Source organism: Triticum dicoccoides, chromosome 6B (genome assembly GCF_002162155.2).
Source record: "Triticum dicoccoides isolate Atlit2015 ecotype Zavitan chromosome 6B, WEW_v2.0, whole genome shotgun sequence".
NCBI lineage: Eukaryota > Viridiplantae > Streptophyta > Magnoliopsida > Poales > Poaceae > Triticum > Triticum dicoccoides.
The window spans coordinates 56,298,902-56,310,791 of NC_041391.1; the positions used below are offsets into that span (position 1 = coordinate 56,298,902).

At 43.1% G+C, this 11,890-nt stretch overlaps 1 pseudogene; it reads right to left on the reverse strand.

Moving 5' to 3' along the window:
* Positions 1-3,291: 3,291 nt before the first annotated feature.
* Positions 3,292-6,164, reverse strand: LOC119326676 (annotated as a pseudogene).
* Positions 6,165-11,890: the final 5,726 nt, after the last annotated feature.

Consider the following 11,890-nt stretch of genomic DNA (forward strand, 5'->3'; position numbering starts at 1 on the left):
GGGAGGGGGAGGGGCGGTCTGCAGGAGGTGGCGGCGTGCTGGAGCGACGAGATGGGATCAGGACACAGTTTTTTTTCTTTTATGTCGACCATAACGATTCGGTTGACTTTATTAGTATATTATAGCGGGGTCAATAACCGAAAAACATACGGACTACTACCTCCGTCCGGGTTTATTAGGCCTCATAGCATCCCAAGCATGTCCGTTTTTATAAGGCCCTGCTTTGGAAAGGTGCATGCATGCAACCACTTCATTGGTTGCATCGAGAGCCATTGTTGTTGGTGCCATGTCTAGGAAATTAATACGTTGCATGCGTACTTTTTCATTGGTTGCATGCACGTGAGAGAGTGCATTTGGAGTAGAATAGAACAATTAATTTGACGCTTCTTTCCGTGAATTTACGCTTTCAGTTTGAATTTAAAACATATATGCGAGGTGGTACTAATTCAGGAAGTTTGGCTCCTGGACTTGGGGCTGCAGGCTGTCCGTGGACAAAAATTCTATGAGACCAGGTCTCATGGATTAGCAGGTGAGACCCATCCTGATGGATGACACATGGCATTCACAAATTACAAAGCATCCACCCCACCCCCCACCTGAAATCAGGGGGGGAGAGATTAGATGCTTTGTGATTTGTGAATGCCACATGTCATTCATCAGGGCGGGTCTCACCTGATTTATATGAGACCTGGTTTCATATAATTTTTTTCCGCTGTCCGTTCACCTAGCCCGCCAGTTTCGTCCGGCTTCCTACATCGTCACATGGGCCCGAATTGCTCCTTATGCATATAATTAATAGTCCCACCTTGCTCCTTTAAATCAAATCCTACCATGTTATATACGTTCATTTGCAAGAATCAAACAGCCAAGGCAACAACCAGAAAAGGACGAGATATGTGCCCAGCTCGGAAGCAGATAGACACGAAGAACGAACTGAGGAAGGAAACCGAAAGAAAGACAGAGAGAGCCGAGGTAGCATCAACACTTGCATGACGACACTGCAGGGCAGGAGATGGACGACCCCTTCGTGGGCAAGAAGGGCCAAGCACCCGGCGATCAAGGCGGAGGAGCACACAAGCGCTTGGTGGTCTGGGTGGCGGACCTGGGCTTCTCCGACGTGGATCCGACGGCAGGTCAGACAGATCGAGGCGGAGGAGCATGAGGCCCACAGATAGGTGGCCGGTGGCGGCGAGCTCTAAGGTGGGGTGTTGCGGTTGTGTGTTTCCATGGCGACTCCTCTGGAGAAAATTAAGGAGGAAGAAAGCTGGAGGTCAGGGAGGCACGGTGGGGAGGCCGGCTGCTAGAGTGGAGGATGTGGGTGGGGGTGGGGTTCGTGGTGATAAAGATAGAGACACATATAGGAGATAAGATAAATACAAATTGCGGTTGAGGCCACGTAGTACTCGGTCTTGAATCTTCACATTTTTGACCGACCGTAATTTCTAAATAGATAGACAAGTACCAAGGAGTTTCAGACTTCGGAGTTCAAATATTTGAGTAAAATAATCCACTGATGATGACCCGATGATGTCTGAAACTCTGAATGCTGTCCTACAGACATGCACTCGTGTTGCTTAGTCACATTTTGTTCTGCTCAGAGCATCTATCAGTCGGACATGGCAAATCCGGCCTCCTATACGTCCACGGACAGCGCCCGTCGGGTCCCTCATATATTGTGCTGCACATCCATATACTTCAAATGCCGATCCTCAAATCCATGCATGTGATCATACGATACAGATTGTCCGAATTCAACAGTTCGAAACAAAGCAAAGCAAATCATAGTTCAACAAACCGAACATGCCAAGTCAATGTCCGTGCGTGACGGATGGCGCGCTTGTCGGATCACTAGCCGGGCGCCATTACTCCGAGCTCAGGCAGACTGCGTCCTGCTCTCCCTTGCAAGATGGATCCAAGGAAGGGACGTCGAACCGATAAGGCGGACTGCGCCTTCGTCGTGGCGGTCTGGAACGGGCTGGACGACTCTGCAGGGCAGGAGATGGACGGCCCCTTCGCGGGGGAGAAGGACCGTTTGTGATGATGGGGAGCAAAAGTGGCGGACGGCTCGGGCTCGGGCGCGGGAAAGGTTGGAGGGCGACAGGAGGAGGAGGAAGGGTTTGGTTGATTTGGTGCAATTTATGGTGAGATCAGGCTGTCGGGTCCGACGTGACGGGTGCGCCCGGGCGCCCCCATATCCGCCCCATATTTGGGCTGGATATCAGGGGTGCCGTCAACTTGGACATTTGAGGCCCATTTAGGGAGTCCATCTAGGTTGAAATTTCGTGACCGACCAATGACCGGGCGGCCCGCCCAGGCGTATGAGGCGTGTTTGGGGTGCCCAACTATAGATGCTCTTATGTTAGCATTGCCGGTCTTGATGGAAATGGGTGTACTGGTATTATATTAATGTGAGGATATGATATTGAACTGAGGTCTTGACAACATTTAAAAATAGTGAGCTGTGTAAAACAGAGCAAGACAAATTTGCTGTATTCATATTTTTCTTCCAAGCAATCTAAAGTTTAGCAGAAGAAACATACATTAGGTTTTGATTTATTTCAGCACTTTGTTTGAATCTTATTTCAATTAACTCATATGTTGTGTGAATGATACTAAGCTTCAGGCTGATCGATGCTTAACGTCATGTTCATTTTACTGTATTTTGTAAACCTTCATCTTTGCTCACATAAACTCTGCTACTATGTCTGAATGGGGATCGGGAAGGGATATCGAGTTCGTGTGTCTCCTTTTTTTAAAGTAACATAGAGGGATAGAGAGTACGTGCCGTCTCTATGTGTGTCGGTCAAATCCTTCTGCTTGGGGCCAGCTTTTCAAAAATGTTCTGAAAATTACAAAAAAAACACATTTTCAAAATATATCCGTATTCTCCTGAAGAAGAAAAAATAAAAATATATTAAAAGACTATTACATGCACAACTATTCTTTCATCGGATGAAAGTGTGGAGCTGAATTGGGTCTTGACAAACACCATTAGGGTGGCTTCTTCACATCTGTTCAAAATGCTATGCCGGTGTAAACTTATTTCATAAGTGTTGTGTAGTGCCTGGAGCATGTTCAAATTTTTTCGCCCGTTGCAATCGCATGGGCATTTGTACGCACAAATACAATATAATAAGCTGTGCACAACTGTACAGGCCACTCTGCTAGTCCAGTTCAGTGTTACAAACCATCGACATGAAAGATGAAACAAAACAGAGCTGGAAACCAAAATCAGGTACTGGGTTCATCATAACCAACCAGTACAAACCAATAACAGTTACATGCATCAGAGAAAGTTCATATCACAAGTATATATACAAAAACACACACTTGTACACGCTGCTAACAAATACTTCTTTGCCTTTATTTATTCATGGAGCACAGCAATAGAGTGTCACCGGCATTATTCGATTTAGCACATCACTCAACTTGCAGTCACCTCGGTGTTTATCCGGCCCCAAGTAATAACAACAAACACATACACCTTGTCACATAGCTCATCGAAGAGGCGAAAATAGGCATATTTCCAAGCCCTTTTGAACAGCAAAGCACAGAAGACAAGCCAGAGTCCGACCACAAAGCCAAACGTTAGCCCAATGTAGAAGAACACCACTGGGTCATAAGCATTTTCACTTCTCTGCTGATTCCCATGCTCTGGTGGACCGTTGCCTAGGCAATGCCTTTGAAGAGGAAGCCCGCAAAGGTGACTGTTGCCATCGTACATGGACGGATCTTCCGCATACAGAGTGTCAAGTTGAGGGCCTGATGGAATTCTTCCTCCAAGATTGTTGTATGACAAGTCCAAGGAGCTCAGATATGTCAAATCTGAGAGGCTCATTGGGATTTCACCGGAGATATTGTTCCTTGACAAGTCGAGTGATTCCAGTGATTCCATATCCCCAATCTTCACAGAAATTTTCTGGCTCAGGTGATTCCGTGATAAATTCAAACTCAATAGTCCATTCAGTGAAGTTACCTCATCTGGAATTTCCCCGGTCAAGTGGTTGACCGACAAATCAATGCTGACCATGTCAGTAACTGCAGCGCCTCTAAACTTCAGTTCTTGCCGCTTCATCACCACAGACAAAATATCCGCCGGCTGCGTGTTGGTGCCTTCAAACCACCCTGATTCAAGTCTAGGCAGATGTTTCAGGGTCATAGCTATTAATTTTGACAAGGACGATGGAATTGATCCTGATATATTATTGCTCGCTAAACTGAGTTGTTGAAGTAGTACAAGACTTGTGATGTTAGCTGGAATATCCCCATAGAACATGTTATGGTTTAGCTGCAGAAACCGCAAGTTCACTAGGTCTCCGATCCATACTGGTAATGCTCCATCGAACTCGTTCATTGCAAGATCAAGGAAAATCAATTCTGAGCAGCTTTTGGACCAGTGGCGGGAAATTTCCGGAGAAGTTATTGTTACTTAAGTGTAGGAATGCCAAGTTTGGCATTGAAGAACACCTGGGAAACTCTCCCACAAACCTATTCTGGGACAAATCCAAGAAAACTAGGTTTTGCAACTCACAAATAGGTCTGGGAACGTGACCAGTGATGTAATTGGAGGATAGACTTAGTACCGTAAGATATGGAGTTCCAAAATCTGATGGCAAAGGTCCTGACAAGCTGTTCATGGATAAGTCCACTTCGGTGAGGCTTCTCGGCAATGTTGGTATCTGGCCACTTAGTTGGTTCATACCGAGACCAATTGATTTCAAACTAGTACAATTCACTAACCCAGTTGGTATAGCTCCAGCAATGCTGTTATTATAAAGGAAAAGGTACTTCAAGCTGGTGAAGTGCCCCACCCTATCTGGCAACATTCCTGCCATATTGTTGTGATTTGAGCTCAAGAACCGCAATTTGCTGGACGAACATTGTGGCAGTTTAATCACGAAGTCTGTCAGGTTCACAAACGCGAGACTCCCATCGAGCCATAGGTTATCTAAATCACATAGATTATTCAAGTCCACCGTCATTGTGGCTGAATTACCGTTGTTCTTAAATTCCAGGCGCTGGAGGGAAATCATACCTCCCAGCGCATCAGGGAATGGACCATAAAGATAGGTTGAATCGAGTGTTAGTTCCTTGATGCTTGTTAGGTTCCAGAACCAACATGTTTCAATTCGGTGGCCCAAATAGTTTCTGGAGAGATCAAGCTGCTCTAGTTTTGTGAGGTTTACATGCGTAAGCGACTGGTTTGCATTTGGAAGTGAGCAATTGACAAGAATAAGGGCTTTCAGAGATGGGATTGTGTTGGCCACGAGAAACATATCCGCGCTGCTCAGATTCACATAACTCATTTCAACATATTCCAGGGAATGGAGATAAGTTAACCATGAGATATCTGGTGTGTGTATATTTTGCATGAAACCGAGGTCAAGGTGTCGCAAGTTCGAAAGGTTTCCGAGCCGAGGCTGCAGTATATCTGACATGCTAGTTTCGCAGAGGTCGAGATACTCCAACTTTGAAAGGTTGAAAAACTGAGGAGGCACTCTACCAGACAATGGTGTGCCTCCGAGATCGAGATGCCTCAAGTAAGACGAGAACTCTGGAGCGCAACCATTAGGCCCGTGCAGGGATGTGGATGAGAGATCGAGATACTCCAAATTTGAAAGGTTTGCAAGCTGAGCAGGCAATCTACCCGAGAATTTTGTTAATGAGAGATCTAGGTACTCCAAATTTGAAAGGTTGGCAAGATGAGCAGGCAATCTACCAGAGAATTGTGTCCATGAGAAATCGAGGTGCCTCAAGTTGCTTAAAGAACACAGGAATTCTGGGAACAAAGAAGTACCGTCTGGTCCAAGTAGGTGGGTGCTGCTGAGACTTAGGTACTCCAGATGCTCAAGAGAAAGCAGGGAAGGACTTATCTTGCCCTCCAAATAGGTGCCGCCAATGTCAAGCTCGATCACATGGCCACTTTCGTTGCTGCAGGTGACGCCCCACCATAGGCAACAATCGTTGTGTTGTTTTTGCCAGGAGGCGAGGACGTCGTAGGTGTCGTCGATGTCTTGCTTGAAGGCCAGCAGCGCGTCCCTCTCGCGCGGCGAGCAGCCCGCGTCAGCTGCATGGGCCGGCTGGGGCTGCCGGGCATGGGCGACGACGGAGAAGACGGCCGTGGCGAGGAGTAAGGCGAGCAGCTTGGCAACCGAGCGATGCATGGCGAAAGTGCAGTGCGACTGATTGTTTGGGACGTGGAGGCGTCGTTCATAGCCAGTGAGACTACATTTCTGCTTCGGTACACCCCCCCTAAACACAAGGACGGCTCAGATTAGCCCATACCTCTTCATAAGTAAGGGCATGATAGTCATAATTTATAAACTCTTCACGTATATGCTGTGTTTTTTTTTGACAAACACGTATACACTGTACGTATGTGCACACCCTGCCGCGGGCTGGCCCATTCAGCCTTCTTTTTGCAGGATTCGAACCTAGGTCCTCCAGGAATTAGCACACCCGCACTAACCAACTCAGCTACGGGAGGTCAAGTGTTGTTTATACTTTTTAATAATTTAAATAGGACACTAGAAAAGCGGGACATTTTCTGTTTGGTATTTTTTTTTTGTTTTTTGTTTCTTAAATGCGTGAAGTTTTTATAATTAGTGATTTCTTTTTTCGAAAATGACGAAAAAAAATTCAAATTCTTGAATTTTTCTTCCAAATCAGTGAACTTTTTTATCCCCAAAATTAATCAGTTCTCTTCTCAAATTCATGAACTATTTCGCAAATTCGCGATTTGTTTTTGAAAATTGTTGAACTTTTTTATAAAATTGACGAACTTTGTTTCTAAATCAATGTTTTTTTTTTCAAATTTGTGATTTTTTTCCCAAATCAATGAACTTTCCTTCAAAATCGATAAACTTATTTTGATTTTTTGATGAACTTTTTTCAAAATCAATAAAAGAAAAGAAAAACAAAATAATATAAAAACCCATGTAAAAACCGAAGAAAAAACCAGCCTGGTTGAAAAGGAAAACCAGAGTCTTTTTTTCAGTGTTATATTTGACGCACTACAAAAGATGGAAAAAGAAAAACTTAGACCATGATCAACAGAGGTGTTCGAGTAGGCGAGATGGCTCCATATAAGAGCACGCCGTTTCCCGACATGCTTGAAATGGCCCATATTTTTTTTGATGCCTTGTATGACCAATTCAAGGCACCATGCCAAGTTGTTTTGCTTTTCCGCAAGTTTTGCATTTTTCAGAGTTTTCTCGGTCAAAAACGACCGATAAATGGGCGGATGTGTCACAACTTGCATACTGTGTCAGAAATCGTTCAAATTTGGAATCATTACCGTAAGTATGATGGGGAAATTGGGGCCATTTCAAAGATATTGAAAAATAATGTGCTCTCAGAAGAACCATTCTGACCTTACCGAATAATCTCCGTTAAACATGGTGTTTTTTGGACATCCTTGAAATGACCCCAACTAATAAATACAAAGGGATAAAATTGAAAACTGTAAGTATTTTTTAAAAGCATTTAATAAAAAAATAGAAAAAATAATTTGGAACCATTAGTTTAAAAAGTTAGTTAAAACATGTATTTTGGTATTAAAAAAAGAGAAAAGTGAATTAGTAAAATAAGAAATGAAATGAAAAAGATAGAAAAGAAAATAGAACGCTTAGGCCTTGGCCTAACTAGGCGACGACATTGCTCTCATCGGGCGCGTGTGGGCCCGGTCCAAGAGCTCACATATTTGAAAAAGTACATCATTTTTTTACAAAATATTCATGGATCTGAAAAGACCATGCTTGCCAACTAAGGGAGTTTTAATCGAACTTGATGGCCGCCCCGATTAGGTTGGTCGTAATCGAAGTATTATAGGTAGTATCATGCATGCCAACTAAGCAATTTTGATGAGGTGTCATAGAATTAAATGACATGCTAAAAGACCATGCTGCCCCTAATAATTAACTAGTACAGACTACATAAATAATAAAAACAGAAAAACCACTTGTTCATCGCCCATAGAAGTCCCAGTTCGGCTCCTAAATGCACTCCGCCGCTAATAATTAACTAGTACAGATTACATAAATAATAACAACAGAAAAACCACTTGTTCATCGCCGATAGAAGTCCCAGTTCGGCTCCTAAAAGACCATGTTGCCATGTTGACAGGCTTCCCAGGGCTCAACCGCATATAGAAGTCCCAGGGCCAACAACACTAGAAGAGAACACTTGTTCGTGCCAACAATTGTTCATAAGAACCGAAATAAGCTTGTTCGTAACAACCAAAACAACACTAGAAGAGAAAACTTGTTCGTGCCAACAATTGTTCATACAAACCGAAATAAGTGAGATTACATAAGCGAAGAACACTTGTCCATAACAACCGAAATAATATATCATTGTTGTTTCAAGCTCCACAACCCATCAGCGACCCAATTTCTAAATTGATTCATAGAAGCACTATCCATCTCATTGATTGAATCATTTGCTGGAGTGGTCGTTGGCACAAGCAATGGTATATAATTTTCATCTTGATCACACTTGTCGAAATCTATATCAGCTAGTTGACTTTCTCTAATAAAATTGTGCAGTGCAATGCAAGCCACAATGATTTTACTTTGTTTCTGTTGTGGATAACTTGGTAAGTGAAAAAATCCTCCACTTGTTCTTCAAGACTCCAAAACACCTCTCGATGACATTTCTAAGTGAAGAATGGCTGAAATTGAAGTGTTCCTTTTTTCCTCTAGGCATTGTGCCATCATGATACTCCTGGAAATGATAGGTTAAACCCTTGTATGGTGCAAGATAACCAGGTCTATTTGGGTATCCTGAGTCCACAAGATAGAACTTTTCGGGTGGAGGTTTTGGAAACTTGTCACCAAATCTGGATCGGGCATCATTGAAGACCCTCATGTCATGCACCGATCCTGGCCAACCGGCTAGGACAAATGTGAATCTCATATTAAAGTCACACACACACATCACATTCTGACTCTTCTCCTTATGTCTATTCCTATGCTGGACAGCAGCGGCAACTGGTACCACAACTTGTATGTGTGTCCCATCTATTGCTCCAATGCAATTGTCCATAAATGATGCATACTTTCTAGATCTTAGTTTTGAATGCACAGTTTTGAATTGAGGATCTGTTGGCTTGATGATGTCTTTTGCGAGCTTGATCAGGCAGGCCAAAACCTTATCAAACTTCCTTACAATTGTGTCCAATGACCTAACAAATCTTTTTTCTACTTGTCTTAGAGATTGAGGGGAACCAACTATCCACAGAAACAGGCCTAGAGACTCAACTGATGACATTCTTTTGGTGGACTTCAAACCATAGGAATCAACAAGCGCACTATGCAATTTCTCAAAGACTGGTCTATGCATTCTAAACATGTTGTAACAGGAAGTTTTGTTGCCTAGTGTTGTCATAACCCAATCATGCCCAGACTGTATTGGTACTCTTCTAGGTCCTTTGTTACAGTAAGAGTCCAAGCGGTACATACCAACCATGCAGGCCATCTGCAGCATTCTTCTCTTTCTGTTTTGGTGCATCAACAACATCAGTGCTTCATCATCACTACTGCTCCCATCAGCACTGCTGCCATCATCAGCACTGCTTCCATTGTCCTGAAACATGCAAACATTAGTACAAATTGTTCATCATGCACCACGTCTTCAACTAGCAAACATTAGTACACCCAAACATTATGAAACACAGTAACATGCAATGATCATTTAACAAGGTCACACACTACAAGTCCATTACATAGTTATATTGGAAAAAAGAACACTAGTACAGAAGAACACTAGGACAACTTCTTCATCATGCACCACCTCTTAAACCAAGTCAGTCTAGCGTCATCACTTGTAATGTTCTCAAATATGACTCTGTTTGCCTCATCTGCAAACAGTTGAGTTGCCATGAAGTACTCGACACTTGTTTCTTCTGCACCACATTGAACCGCCAACATTTGACAACGAGTAATGCTCTCTTTAGTGCTGCTTGATTTCTTCTCTCTTGCCTTGTCCTTTGCTTCCTGCCTTTTGTTTGCATATTCAGTGATCATCTCAGAAGTGTTATCACTATTGATACTGTTGATCAGCCCTGTCATTAGTTTCACCATTGGGCTCTTGTGTTTCTTGCCTGGGCTTGTTGCTGATTGTTCAGCGCCGCTGCTTCCCCTCTTCCTGCTAGTGGTGCTCATTGGACTCTGCTCATGTCCATCATCGGCAGCATCATATTCTTCTTCCTCTTCATCTATGGGCATATAAGCTGATGATCCATCAACTGCCACACCTTGGAATAGCTCTATAAGCATATCCAAATACTCAGGATTGCCAGCCTTGAATTTTCTGACATCTGGTCTTTCCTGCAGCATTAGTAAGGTAATTAGGACAAGGCTAACTAATGTAATCAACTGTGAGCAATTCAACTGTAATTTGCTGAATGATGTACCTTAAACTTTTTTTTGTCCACCACTCATTTGATGCGGTTATAGCCCCGTCTCCAGTTCGGCCACAACCAGTTTGCTGCCCCAACCACGCCCAAGCGCTATAGAAGCTCTTGAGTTTAGTTAAACAATTTTTGAATTGCTTGGTAGTATGGAGGAGGCCGGCGCGTTCATAAAATTTTGTCTTCATATTATTGTAGGCACTAGTTGTCCAAGCACCATTCACACAGTGCCCATCCCTAGCTTCCTCACAGGCAATGTTACAAAATATAGTAATATTCTCGTCTGTCCAATCAGCCTTGGCAATGTTTTTCTAAACAAAAAATAACAAATACACAATTCAAACAAATTGGGTGGTGAATTCCGTATACAAATATATTCGGTGGTGAATTCCATATACAAATTTAACTATTTCTATTTACAAAATTATGATCACAGAAGGTGCTTTTATATACGGTACGCTAAATCTGACAACAATTTCTAAAGTCTTCTACACCCAGTTACAAAAAGAAGATGAAATGTGGTGTACAGAGTTACATATAAATCTATAGCATTGATAAATATTATACGCTAAATGGCCAAGGTCCAGTAAAGGCTGAACCAGACAAAGAAAAGTAGATGATCAATTCCTTGAAATCTTTCTGCTGGTTAGCTAGTGCCTCTGTTTCTTTATTTCAGTGGTTTCTACAAATTCTTGTTATATTGGAGAAAAACCCCAACTTACCAAGTCTGTCTATCGAGTGACATGATTTTTCATCATAAAAAGAAGTACGTAGGGTTCAGTATAAATGACAACTATCCAGTTTACAGCAACAGAACACATGGACATGAATTTGCACAACTCAGAAATTTACTGCAACTTTGCATACCAATAATTTGGGGTAGTTCTTGTCATTCGTAGCATCAATATGGAACTTTTCATACCAATAATTTACTGGACTTTTGTTCATACAAATGGGCACTCGAGCACAGCATCATAAGGATGGCACCAAAATGTTGTTCTACTAATTATAAGGCTGATTAGGCAGCGGCATTAGAGGTCCAGCCTCAGGATTTCTTGTTTGAATCGGGCTTAATTTAGAGTATCAGTGTACCATCATTGCATAGAGTATGCAATAACCTGGTCAATCCCTTAAAAAGAATTGCATAAGTGGCATGAAAATCTTTTACTAGCAAGAACATATGGACATGAATTTGCACAACTCAGAAATTTACCTCTCCAAAAACACAGTTGTCGTCTCCATCTTCAAATCCTTCACTGTCGTCGACATCTTCTGAAGGCACAGCAGATGACGACGCACGTTGCTGGCTTGCAACTTGAGAGATGGAGAATCCCCGTCCTGCGATGCCTATGCTGCCGGCCGATGAGGCCCCACGGGCTCGACCTACACCGCGTCCAGTGCCCTGGGACATGGACCTCCCACGCCCTCTGACGCCTCCGTCACCAACAGCTGCGCCCGGGGCAACGAACGACCGCATCT